This window comes from Sinocyclocheilus rhinocerous, unplaced genomic scaffold, assembly GCF_001515625.1.
Source record: "Sinocyclocheilus rhinocerous isolate Xijiao unplaced genomic scaffold, SAMN03320098_v1.1 scaffold395, whole genome shotgun sequence".
Classification (NCBI taxonomy): Eukaryota; Metazoa; Chordata; class Actinopteri; order Cypriniformes; family Cyprinidae; genus Sinocyclocheilus; species Sinocyclocheilus rhinocerous.
Genome location: NW_015660890.1, coordinates 2294791 through 2309035, shown reverse-complemented (window position 1 = coordinate 2309035; position 14245 = coordinate 2294791). Strand labels below are relative to the sequence as shown.

The 14245-nt window shown below is 37.3% G+C and overlaps 1 protein-coding gene across 1 annotated transcript in view; it reads left to right on the top strand.

The window, feature by feature from the left end:
* Positions 1-11318: 11318 nt before the first annotated feature.
* Positions 11319-14245, top strand: part of LOC107726057 (leucine-rich repeat neuronal protein 3-like) — an 11999-nt gene continuing 9072 nt past the window's right edge. Inside the window, exon 1 of the mRNA XM_016535533.1 lies at positions 11319-11394. The gene's annotated coding sequence lies outside the window, so the exon portion shown is untranslated. The remainder of the gene's footprint in view (positions 11395-14245) is intronic.

Genomic DNA, 14245 nt, shown 5'->3' with positions numbered 1-14245 from the left:
ACAAATTTAGCACTTATCTTTCTACCATGCTGATGCAAGACAGACCTGCCATTGTGAAGTAATGCTGGACACAGATAGCAATGATCTATATATATACATCTGAGTGGCACAAACAAAATGTAAATACAGGAAAAGAGGAAATCTTTTTTCTGCTTTTAATATTTATTTAGTTTTTCATCTGTATAGTGAAGTAGAAATGTATAAGCAATGGATTGATCTTATAAATATAAATATTAAAAGTAAAAGTTTTTTAAGAATATATTTTTAACAGTATATATATATATATATATATATATATATATAAAATATTATAATAAAATATAATATATGGTTGACTCTTAACTTTTATAAAGAATATCTCTTTGGATTTGAGACTTTAGTCTTTGCAACTTTACAGATTTTCTTTATGCACCAAGAGCTTGTAACACTCCAAAGAGAAAGGAAAAATTGAAATCGCATCATATGACCCCTTTAAGAAGAAAAATTACTTTATATATTACAAAGACAAATATCTGCTAAATGGAGTCAGAGAATAAAACTTAATTCAAAGCTAAAACAAGTTTAATTTTCTCTCCCCACTGGCAGATATTTTTTTCTTGTTTCAAGCAAAAACTCAATTAATTTTGATGCATTTCTCAGAAAACAAGACTTATCTGAATTTATTTTGCTTGTCTAGTACATTTATCTTGATTTAAGAAAGTTTAAAAATTTGAACTGGAAAATAAGACAAAAATACTGAGTAAGAACAAATTTTTGCTGTGCATGTAGAGCCGGCGCATGGCAGAAAATCGAATTTCTCCGTAGACAATGAGGTCCATTTGTACAGTCAGACCGGATGAAAAGAGCACGTTCTGCCATCACTGTTTCCCACAGATTCCCACATTGTTCTCCCTAGACTGAAAAACAGTTTTAATGGAAGTTATGGAACTTGTTAAGGGCCGATTTAATTAAATGGCAAAACTTGCCACATGTTTTGTATTCATCTTTAGTTGCAGAGCAGCTTTTTTTGTTTCTACGCTAAAAATCATTCCTGTCACTTATTGATTCAGGAAAAACACAATAATGGGGCACAATCACACTAAAATTGGGCTGATGAAAGTCCACAGAGAGAAAATCCCCCTGCTGGAAATGCTCTTTTTATGTTTTCTTAATAGCAGTGTTTCATAATTTTACATAAACAGCACAGAAGGTGGCTTAAAGACAGCATGCAATTAAAATGTACCCTACTTTTCTTAATAAAGATGCCTAGTCTTATTATAAATTAAACATTGGTGCACATTTTTCCAACGACAAAAAAACCCCCTTACATTACAGAAGAAAAAAATGTCACACTGGTTTGAAAATGCTGATAACTCGATTTCAACTCTTCAGCTATTTCAAAATAGTGCTGGGCAACGATTAATCGCATCAAAAATAAAAGTTTTTGTTTAATATATGTGTGTGTACTGTGTATATAAAGACACACACATACAGTATATATTTTGAAAATATTTACATGTACTTACATGTATATATTTATATGTATATAATTATATTTAATATATAAACATAACATATTTTAAATATATGCATGCATCTGTGCGTAATTATATATACATAATAAATATACACAATACACACACATATATTATGTACACAAAAACTTTTATTTTGGATGCGATTAATCACGATTAATCGTCGGCCAGCACTACATTTAATATATAAACATATTTTTCTTAAATATATACATGCATGTGTGTGTATTTGTATATATATAATAAATATACACAGTACACACACATATATTACGTACACAAATTTTTTTATTTTGGATGCGATCAATTGTTGCCCAGCACTATTCAACTATTCAGCACTATTCAGAAACTCAACATTTGTGTGCTACGGATGTTTGAACATCTAATGTCAACTTGTTAGCTTACCTACAGTAGTTGACGTCACGTTAACGTCAGTACCAGCTGTGAGCGTTAGGTTGTTTTCTGCGGGTGTCACATGATGACTGCCGTTTTCTTAACGCTTGAGTGGCTGTCAATGAAGTTGGTGCCTGCGAAAATCATCTCCAACCATCACTGATAAGTTTCCATTACTGCGGACAGCTGTTCATGGAGGCGGCAGACAGTGATTCAGCTCGCTGGAGTCTGCATTGATGATTGGAAATAGATTCCATATTATTCTGTAGGTTATTTACCAATGATTCACTAGAGGACAAAAAAATGATGCCAATCAGCTTTGAAATGACTTGTAAATGTAAAACTGAAAACAATTTACTCACTCAATTTGCCAAATTCAAATAGGAAATAGACTTCATTTGAATGAAAATAAGAGTTTATATTGCTATTTATGAACTAAATGGCAACTTCTAGACGCATTTAATGTATAGGGAAGACTGGGGCTAGCTGTCACATTTTTCACTGATGGTAGGTTTATCTTTGAAAGTTCATGTTTACAGACATACACCTAAAAGTCTTGGTTATAAAAATCCATTGCACATGTCCAATGATATTATCCAGGAAATAAATAAATAATAAAAAATGCACAACTGGAACCTGCCACTAAACATCCAATTACAGTCTATTTAATGATTTTTTTTTTTAGTTTATTTTAAACAGCAAAACAATTATGAATTACAAAATGGTGGAAAAATGGAAAAGCAAACCTATAAAAATATCAAACCATTATTATGGCCAACATAAAACATATGTGACAACCTGCCCCCATCTGACATTTACTACTACAAAACATGACACTGATATGAAATATCATAATATTGGAATTTAGTTTGCATAAAATTCACAAAAATTACCACAGTCAATGCTGAGGTGTATGAAACGAACATGGCATTTGTGTAATTTAGCTCACAGCCCTCGTGACAACTTGCCGGTCTCCTCTACTGTGTAAAAACTGCAATGTCCTTTTTAACATAATGTGGTATTCGGTGTAAATTGTATCTCACGCATCCTTCTCTCCTGAAAATAACATGTGTGTGCAACAATGCAAATTCTGTACAAAAATGATAAATGCACATAAATAATAGCCTGTGCAGCCAAAAGAAAGTCGATTCCCCACACTATGGCTGGCGTAAATGTGCCTGTCCAGCCAGGCTCCATCTCTGAGCTGATGGATTAATGATAACTAAACCCGCTGTTTGAGAATCAGCGCGGTATAATTGCGTGGCAACACAATCTGCTTTCAGGGATGACGTTAATGGGCAAAGAGCCTCGGCCAGCCTTTTATTTGGCTGTCAGCGTGTAAAAGGTTCCTTACGGCGCAGGCCCCTCTCTGAAAACCAGTCACCACGGTGTCACACAGACAGACGCGGGAGGATCACCATTTTAACAGCCCCAATGATTCAGATCAATCTCTGGAACGTGTTTCACCCGAGCGTGGGTGTCATCTCACACATGGCGTTATGCAAGCATCGGCGTCTCTGGCGCAATCCGACGTCTGAGATCTCGAGTCGCTCCCGCAAGACTCACAAAAAGAAACGGGCTAATTTTATTATCATTGATTTGAACATTATGCTGTGGATCTTTGGGAGATTATTGCATTAAGAGGAGCGTGTAATTCAATTAAAAATGCAGGGCTGAGGAACACGCATAATGTCATAATCCCATTTGATATGCGATCAGACGCAAGAGCTGCAGCACACGACTCTGGCCGCCTGCCCGTGAGCTATGAACTCTGCTGACTGCCCCCGACAAATGCACTTTTATTTTCCTGAGGGAGCTGCTTTTCAGGACATGATTTATGTGAGCATGTTCTCCGCAGAGACCCGCATGTGTGCTTTTCGGAAAGCTCTGGACCGTCGTCTCTTGTCACCCGGCGCAAATCTGCGGCTATTGTTTTCCACGAACAATGGGGGATATTTTTAAACCAAACTTTACTCTGCAAAAAAAAAAAAGCATTCAATTTCCGACAGCCGATGTTCAGTTAGGTGTGCAGCATTTGCACCGCAGTAGAGTCAGGGCTAAATACAGGGGGCCAATTTCAAGAGGTTCCAATTTAGCACCAGAGTAGCTTCTCCGCCTATTGACCCGCATTACGGTAGTTTGCGCACAGTAGGATCAGGAGACAAACTGACTTACACACTGAGGCACTACATTTTCTAAATGGAAATGGAGACCTGCGCTGGCCCTCTGTTAACCCAGTCACAGCGGTTTGGCCCTCTGTTTCTACATTTTCAGGTTGGTTTGTTCTAACATTAGTATCACAGTATGAGAGAGGCTTTCCTCCATAAACAGACATCCTTCAGTGACACAGATAATGATATAGGTCAATCTAGTCAGCACCCAGACTAGATATCAAAGTTTCAGCTGAGGCACTAAACTTTGTAAAATAGTTTAGTGTGTGTTGTTTTATTGATGTTATAATGCTGCCATTTTCAGATACCTGTAATATTTTCTATCCCTTGAAGGTGAATCAGTTCACTCAGCTGCTATTTCCAGCGATACAATTACAGCCTTAAACTATCTGGATGGAGAAAGAAAAATACAAACTGTTTGTCAATGTTGCATTTAAATAACAGATTTCAAATTAGGAATAAAACATGACAACAAGAGTATCACAAAATGTGCATTTTAAACTCGAATTGACAGTATTTTATTTTTGGTCAAACTAATGCACATGAACATTTGCACAGGCAGGACTTACATTCAACAACTGTTTATTATTATTATTATTATTATTATTATTATTTGTTGTAGTAGTCATTTAATTATTAATTGAACTGTTGCATTAACCTAAATAAATTAACTAATTATTGAATTAATAAAATACTATTACTACTACTACTACTAATAATAATAATAATTAATTTAATTATTGCATTAACCTAAATAAATTAAGTGATTATTGAATTAACCTAAATAACAATCATATTTTTTTTAAATAATTTTTAATAATAATTAACTATTGCATTAACTGACTATTGAATTTATCTAAATAAATAGCTTTAGCTTTTTAAATGAATAAATCATTTATTAGATGCAGGCTGGTGAAACAGACGGCAACATGTTATTTCAAACAAGTGAATGGATTTTATTTATTAGAGAGGATATGGCTGGAAATCTACCAATGCAGTACATTGAAAGACCACATACATCTTCTGGTATAGCTACTCCAAAGTTGTTACTGTTGCAAAGCTCTGAGCAATTTTTTTTTCTTATAGCGTCTGTATGGCAGAGGGAGCATTTTCCCCAAAGCCTATCCACAACTGTGATAATTACCCATGCTTCTTTCACATTTGCATAATCAGCACCAGTCATTCACTGTGATGGCACAAAGGAATATAATAAAACAAAAGAGTAACAAGGGAGATTTCAGATGCTGGCACAATGCTGCCACATCTCTGTGTTCGTTTGTTCTTATAGTTCCAACATCTTAAAAATTTTCACTTCACAATGGCATTCATGCAAAAACTTTGGGATGTTCGCACACGTTCCATATCATTGTTTTTCTTATTTCTCTTTCTCTTCTTTTTAGTAAGCTTGAATGATTTTTTTGTCATAAATGGACAGTTTGAGTGGCATTTTTCCAGCACAATCGGTGCTGAAGTATAATAAACAAATCTGAAGGTTGTTGCCATGTCTGTGCACTTCAGAAACGGCCTTTACAGCCGTTTTTCTCCCATTGAAAAAATAACAATAATAATAGTTGCTGTTTCCAGCACATCAAAGGGAATGGAGAGAGCATTGATCTGCAGGGTTTCAACATCTGGCCTGAGTGTTATACAGTACACAATGCATGCCCCCATTTTCATGCATCTATTGAGCAAACTGACATACGGCTGGAGAGTCTAAAAACAAACAGTATAATAGTTGCAATTGTTCTGCCTGCATTGAATTCTAAACTCATGGCTTCAGAAAGGTTTATAAACAAGATACTGCATGTATCTAGTCAAATGTACAAGATAAAAATCAGCATGTTTTCTATAATAATTGCATGTATAGCTATAATAATTCAAATAATAAAGATTACATTTGAGTTATATGGAATCTATACCTACTTTATTATAACCAGTATTCAGCTAGAAAAGAGAGATAATACATACAGTACAAAATGTAATGTTTAAATATAAGAAAAGTGAAAGGACAGAGCTAACAGTAAAAAGCAGATATAAAGGAACTAATCAAAGACCAGATATATGAGAAACATCAAGAGATAAAGGTATTGACAAAAGAGAACTGTGATGAGAGAAATACTGAGTAATATTCATTTGAAATATTGGATATGAACTCAGGTCGTCTGTGCATAAGCTGCACAGGGCAATTTATCAAAGCACAATTCAACATGCACCGTCCCATCAAGCTGTACTGTATCTCTGCCTTACAAATGGTTGAATAAGAAGTAAGGGCCCTAGAATTTCTAGCTACGGGCTTGGGTGGAAATCCCAGGATTCAATTTCAAAATCATTGCACAGAAATGCACACACACATAAAAACGGTTTTCAACAATGGACAGCCAAAGCCAGTCATAAATCTGTTATTGAGCTTTTGAAGTCTATGTATGCAATGAGATCTGAAACTCAAGCTCAGTGCACTCGATCAGTCACCACACTTGTCCATTTCCACAAAACCAGGGTGCCACCTCCAACAAGAAGCCTCTTCTTCTCTGTTCTCTTTTCTGTCTCATTTTCTTATGTATACCACCTGTTTCCCAACATCGAAGCTCCAGGATATGGCACCGCTCTCTCCTGGAGCCTCACCTCATGATCGGCTGAGATGAGCGAGGTTAACCTCGACACTTTTACTGGGAACTCAGTCAGAACAACCAGGGGAGACAACAGAACTCCTCAGAGAGGCCCTTGAACATCCCGCGGCTAAAACTGCAGTCTCGCTCTGCTTTTTTGTATGGAACAAAAAAGAAATCTATCCTTTTATCCAGTCAACTTGTGTAGCATTCAGAGTAAAGCTTGAAGAGATGGTGTTACACAGGTGCTGGTGAGAATACTAATAATATTGACTTTAACAGAGGAAAGCTGGATGTGTATGATGGCTGCCTCTCAGGACGTTTGCGCTCTTAACAAGGCCGTTTAAAGAGCGTTGAATGCCTGACTGGAGATACATAAACTAAACTGCAGGGCTAGCCAGTGTGCTGACACAAGCTTCTAATCACCGGCTAATAAATCCACCCTTTCTCACTGTTTTACTTACAAATTATGCAACCTTTAATAGGTGAAATAAATTTCGCAGTGCACCTGGCTCCTGAAAGAAAGGAAGTAAGACAAAGAAAGAAAGCAATAAAGCAAGCAAGAAAGAACACAGTCACTGATTCTGTTGCACATTGGAAGCGAAAATTAGCTATTTTTTAACTTGGCAAAGTAACTTGAGCATCATGGGAGTGTGGAGGCCTAATGAGGAGAGTGAGATGTTGTGTGTGGTTGGCTGGTGGCAGGATGTCTCTACATCAGTCTTAACTAAACAAACCCCCACCTGGAAAGCCTGTTAGCTGCACTGCAGGCACAGACAGCCCCAAACCACAAGAACTGCTACAGTTTGAGAGGCGTATTCCCAGGCAACTCATGCGTCTCTGCAGGCATGCCACTGTCACATTACGTTACGGAGCATCACTTGTCCAGCTTTTCTGCAACTCCACCAAACTGAAAAGCAATGTGCTGATGCAGTGGATATTGAGAAATTAGATCGTTTATGTCTGTGGTTCATGTCACAGCTATTACCTATCAATGGGGCATTGCTTTTATCAATTTCTATTTTATAATACGGCTGCAACAGTAATATAATAAGGATAAAAGTTCTATATAAATTACAATAATCAGAATAATACAGAAGCCCTAAGAGGTCATGCATCATTTTCTTGTGATCTCGCCGTAATTTTCTCATGAGAGAAAAAAAAAGTGTCACTTGCCATTTCTCTGTTCAGTCACAAGTCAGAACAGAACCAATGGATCCTCTGCAGTGAATGGGTGCCGTCAGAATGAGAGTCCAAACAGCTGATAGAAACATCACAATAATCCACAAGTAATGCACATGACTCCAGTCCATCAGTTAACATCTTGTGAAGCGAAAAGCTGCATGTTTGTATGAAAAATCCATCATTAAAAAGTTTTCAACTTCAAACTGCTGTTTCTAGCTAAAATACGAGTCCTCTATCCATAATATTTCTTTTTCCAAAAAAGGTTGTCTGAGAAATATGCACAGTTTTACCAGAGAAAACAGTCCAGTTCTAAACAAATATGTCGGCGGATTTTTATGTGAGAGGACAACAGGGGAAGGACTTTTTACTGGAGGAAGAATTATAATGGAATATGAACCAGAAGTTAAAATGTCTTAATTAAGGATTTGTTTCTTATAAACACACAGCTTTACTATTCACGAGAATAGATTATTGTGACGTTTTTATCAGCTGTTTGGTCTCTCATTCTGATGGCACCCATTCACTGCAGAGGATCCATTGGTGAACAAGTGATGTAATGCGTGAAAAATATTTCAGCAAAATTTCGTTTTTGGGTGAACTATCTGCATCTGTCAAACATCCTTTGGCTGGCAATAAAACTAACCACATGTTCAAAGTCACGATAGTGTCTATGACAAAGCCCTCTAAGGACTCTGTTTTGGAAAAGGTGTTTCAGGGGTTTAGCTTGGGCGAGTCCTCGGTCAAAGTAAAAATATGCTCATCCATGATGCAGTGCTATAGACATATGTCTTTGTCACCTCTAGACAAAAGAAAAAATAAGAGGGAACAAATTGAGTTCGAGAAAACAACTTATGACATGTTGAGTTCAAGAAGTTGTGGTTAACAAAAAAAATGGTTTCTTAGGACTTCTGTTGACTATTACTTGGCGGAAGACTAGTTTATAGTTCAATAGCCTGGCGTGGGTGGTTTATGACTGACAAGCATTGAATCAATTTGACATGAATATACAGGTGCATCTCAATAAATTAGAATGTCGTGGAAAAAATAATTTATTTCAGTAATTCAACTCAAATTGTGAAACTTGTGTATTAAATAAATTCAGTGCACACAGACTGAAGTAGTTTAAGTCTTTGGTTCTTTTAATTGTGATGATTTTGGCTCACATTTAACAAAAACCCACCAATTCACTATCTCAACAAATTAGAATACTTCATAAGACCAATAAAAAATTTTTTTTAGTGAATTGTTGGCCTTCTGGAAAGTATGTTCATTTACTGTTGTGGCGAGGGGGGCGTGGTTCATCGAGGTCTGCACCGGGAGAGAGAGGCAGGAGACGAGCGGCGGGCTACTGGAGCAAAGCATATATAGAGCTATATTCTGAGTTATTGACGGAGAGTTTGAATGCGCAGTGAGCGCCTTGTTCTGTTGTATATACCGAGAGACTTGAATAAAAACTTGCGTCCCAGTACGCCGACCCTGTCTTCTTCCTTCCTCCCTCTTGAACTGTATCACACTACTTCAGTCTGTGTGCACTGAATTTATTTAATACACGAGTTTCACAACTTGAGTTGAATTACTGAAATAAATGAACTTTTCCACGACATTCTAATTTATTGAGATGCACCTGTATTATCATAAATTAAAATCAGTTTTATACAGTTTAATAATGTTTACAACTGCAAGTATTTGCCATAATTGTGGTTTCAGAATCAATACGCGTGTAGCTTTTAAATTACTTTTGCTAAAGGCTTTTCAGAAAACTTTACAGGTTCTATGTCTTTGTCAGAGGCTGTAAGACCATCTTCTCTAAGTTTCTTGTAAAAATATTTATAACTGTGGGACTCTAGTCAATAAACTGAACTGCCCTCTAAGGCCTTGTCTGTCAGAAAACAGATGCAGTGAAATGACACGACGAAACCGCCTCACAAATTCCTAATATTCCTCTAAATTTTTCATAAATGGGGGCATGGACTGATGAAAAACCTGGTACTTGCTGACATCAACCAAAACCCAGATTTATGCTTTTATAGTACATGCACATTTTTCTTTGGCAGAGCAGTCTCCTGATGCCAGAACAGAAAAAATGGTATAGTGTCCGACCCTATTGGGAGTTTTATTATGAGTTATATCCCTGTTTTCTCAAGGTGTGTGCAGTCCCGAGGGTGAGCTGTGAAGGACCTGTGCATGGGCTGTAAAGCAAGACAGGTCCGTTTCAGGAAAGCACCTTCACAGTGAATTCATCCCTAAAAACAGGGTCACCACAAAAATGACGTATTCTGTCAGAGTCCCTGAAACAAGAACCAAAAGAATTGGAAACATGGAAAGCCTACCTTCAGCTTCCTGATTTTTTTTTTCAGCCCAAAATTCTGGGTTGTTGGGTAGTTCTGGTCCTTAAATGAAGTTGCTACACCTTGCCTGCGATGATACAAAAATATAAAAAACACAACAGTTATTACTTAAGTAATACCAAGTAAGAGCACTGTCTATCAGCATCATTGTGATTCCCCAAGTTTTCACATCTTTTAAATGTTTAAAAATGATACAGTTATTTTAAAAAGCAAAATAATTGTAGCCAAATAATAATTGTAAGCAATTTTTTGTTGGACAAAACAATTGTATGCCATTTAGTGTATATTTGCGGTTTCATGAATGATTTATTTAAATTATCTTTAATTATCTCTAAAAATTACAGTGTAGGCCTAATTTCAGATAAAAAGCCTATCCTACATGGTTTCCATTACGTTTTCATTGTAACAACAACAAACGCCATAGAAAAACAATATGCACTGATTTTGTAAGTCAAGACTGAGAACCTCTTGAAATTAACTTAAATTAAAAAAATAAAAAAATAAACCAACCCTTGAGAAATATTCATTGGAGTGTCCAAGTATGACAACTAGCACTTGTTTTCCCCCATATTATGCTTTGAACTTGAGGTTATATTATTTTAGAAACTATATAAACACACGATGATCTTTCATACTCTGTCTGGAAAAAAACAACAAAAAAAAACAACAACAACCCCAAAATACGACGCAATCAGAAATTAATATCAACATATCCATTTTCTTCTGCCTCTCCTTATTTCTCCAACGGACAGACGCGACTGTTTAGCCAATCAGTTGCGAGAGTTTCTCTCCGCCCCGCCGCTATTGGTTGATCTCTGGAGACTCGGGGGCTGTTCCGATATTAATGACCGCTGGGCAGACAGCGGCATGTCAATGTGACAACTGAACGAGCGTCTGCAGATGCGCCTCTGAACGCGGAGGAAGGAGGAGGTTGTCAGTGCGAGGGACTCTAAAAAGCTTCCAGACGGCTCTCACCTGGTGGATTTTGCCTCATTCGCAAGGCAAAATCTTAACGTTAGGAGCGCGAACCGCTGCTATTACTCCATCTGCGTTAAAAGAAGACAACGCGCGCTTATTTTCATTTGCGTGGCGTGGTCTTTCCGCTCTCTGGAGCACTGCGCTATAGATGAATGGAATACATGTTGTTTTATTGACCGGAATGACTTACGTTGAAACGGTAAGTTTGAACATTTTCCGATATACCTCATCTATTTGGTTCATTAATGTTAATCTTAGTTTGTATTTACTGCATGAGCATCCACATTCAAGTTAAGGGAATATGCGTCAGAGTGATTAGTTCACTGCAAAACGACCGTGAAGGAGCAGAAATGGAAGGGAATGGATAACAAGCACGTAGGTAGTTGAATAAATAGCCACGCCAACCTGGAGCACAGAATTCCTGTTGCTGATGTCGCGGTCGGAGAACAAACACGTGTGCATCAACAGCAGCAACAGGAAATCTGTGCTCCAGTTTGGGATGCGTATTTTTTTGGACACAAGGCACGTCCTGGACGAATAGCCACAGGCAGTCTTGCATCTGGCTGCTCTCAATCTCCCTTGAATCACCCTGTTGCCGTCCAAGATGTTTTACAGCACCCCTATACCACATGAATTTCAAATGCAGTCGCCTTGAGCATCCACTGTACAGTAAGTATCGTTAAATGAATGTATATCACTTTGAATGGAGGCATTGTGATTCTGATCCATTCGTCTGATCTGCATTCATTGCTTCAGCCTAATTTATACCGTCCACAGCAAAACACCTCCTATGCAGATGATGAAATTTTTTTTTTTTTTTACCCCAGCTGTTAATCACACAACCAGCGAGTTTGTCCTCCCACATCTCTTTGTAGATGGAGGCGGTGAGGAATCATTGCAGACTGTCTTTGCACTTTCTAAAACACAAGTCAGAGGTTGTCTTATGGATTGCAAATAGCATGTGTTTGCATGCATGCATTATTTCAACACATATTTGGGGTAGTGTAAATTAAATTAAGATTAAAATAAAAAATATTAAAGTAGAATTATGTAAAAAAAGTGCATCATAAATATCCATATATGATCCTCTACTAGCAAGCAGATACCAATTAGATCACTGGGTTTCAGGGGCAAAAGTCATTGGTCCTGAAAGAAAAATATGGAAGGATTGGGCTTTCCCATAGAGGACCTTAGTGGGACCACCACGGCCTGGGACAGCCATTACCAGTTGTCCCTTGCTGATGGCAGGCCACTGACTCGTTACAAAGTGAAAATGTTGAGCAAAAATATTTTTCGGCTTAATGGTAGACAATACACTCCAACCATTTTGTGTCCTTGGAGTCTCTTTCATGCCAAACTCTCCAAACTCAGACCTGAGCAGGCAATTCTTAATCACAGATGTAATCACATGGGCCACTTGATGGCTGCACTAATTAACAGACAATAAGTAAAACCCTTGATATTAAGGATCTCTCAGACGCGGCTTCTGTGAGCACACTGGATTGTTTAACTGATTTTAGTACCTCTTTGTATGACGAGGTGCTGGAAAATTGCTTTCTCTGATCCGTTGCGTCATACTAAACAGTTTGAAGCACAAATCAATGGTGGATGTGCGGTTTGAAATCCAATTTATGCAAGCCTGCATTGTCAGTGCAAAGTGGTGTGGGCTTCGAAACAAAACATCACAACATGTGTGTTGAAAAATAGCAAGTGTAGCATTTCATTAGCTTAACACTTCATCAAACAAATGAAATATTAAAATGCTTTCATGTTCTGGCAGAGCATAATGCTAGCCACACTAATATCATGGGTTCAATTCCCATTGAAAGCATACCTTGATTGCACCGAGGGTCACTTTGGATAATGCCTGTGCCAAATGCATTAATGAAAATGTTAATATAATATCTTAATATAGAAAATATGCAGAAACATGATGAATTCACTTTTAGAGGTATATATATATATTATAGTTGTACCTGCCATGTCTAATACAAATAGGGAAAAAAAGATCTAAGGCAGGGTAAACTGGCTTTTTAATGATTTCTCCCCAATCTCCGTCTGTTGAAAAGGTCGCCACACTCCACATTCTCTCATTGTTGCAAAAGACTCGACTAGTTCTGTTTCAAAATATAGACTTTAATAGGAGAATATGATAGCAGCATATGCTATCTGTGTTTTCACGAGTAAACAGAGCAGAACCATCTGAGAAGCACTGCTGTGCTCTCCATCTGTTCTTAGATTCGACTGATACCTGTAGTAGAGGCATCCTGTGCAGTATAGAGCGCATACTGGGAGAACTGGGATCTCATTATGCCTAAACAGTCAAGTTAGAGATGTTTAGAACACAATAAACCATGCACTGCTACACCGATAGATCGACTGACACTTTCAATCAATCAATCAGGCCCAATTAGAGTGAAATGCTGTATTTCTACCCTGGGGAGATTTTATTAGTTTTCATAATTAGGTTCTTCATATATAGTGAAGTTTAGTGATGCAATTATTCTGCCCATTGTGCATGGTGTCTTTTCCTCAGGCTGAGTTATGCATGTTAGAGCAAATAGCAACGTTACATGTCTCTGGATGAGCAATATGGTTATATCGATATGAGTCAGAATTTTCTTACAGCATATTCAGAACCTTAAGGGAACATTCTGGAGAAATCTCTTAAAACTCAAAGAGAATGTACAATTGGAGTTCTAAAATTATAATAAAATGTACATCTGATGTAAAAATGATTGTACTGGCATCTAAACATTCTGCATTCTAATTCATGTCAATGTGTTTTTTAATCCAAACCACATTTGCACCCAGAGAATCAGTTTATCTCTAGCTATATGAGCAATAATGCCTTCCACTGAAGACTAGCTTAGAAAGGGGTCAATAATAGGAATGAGAGATAAAGAGATACTTTATTGATCCTCGATGGGTAATGTAGTAACTACTAGGGATGTGCGGGTCTAGTCGACTAAATGGTACAGCTCCTACTAGTCGACACTGAAAACAATAGTCGATTACACGACAGAAAAAAAAAAAAAACACTTGATTTT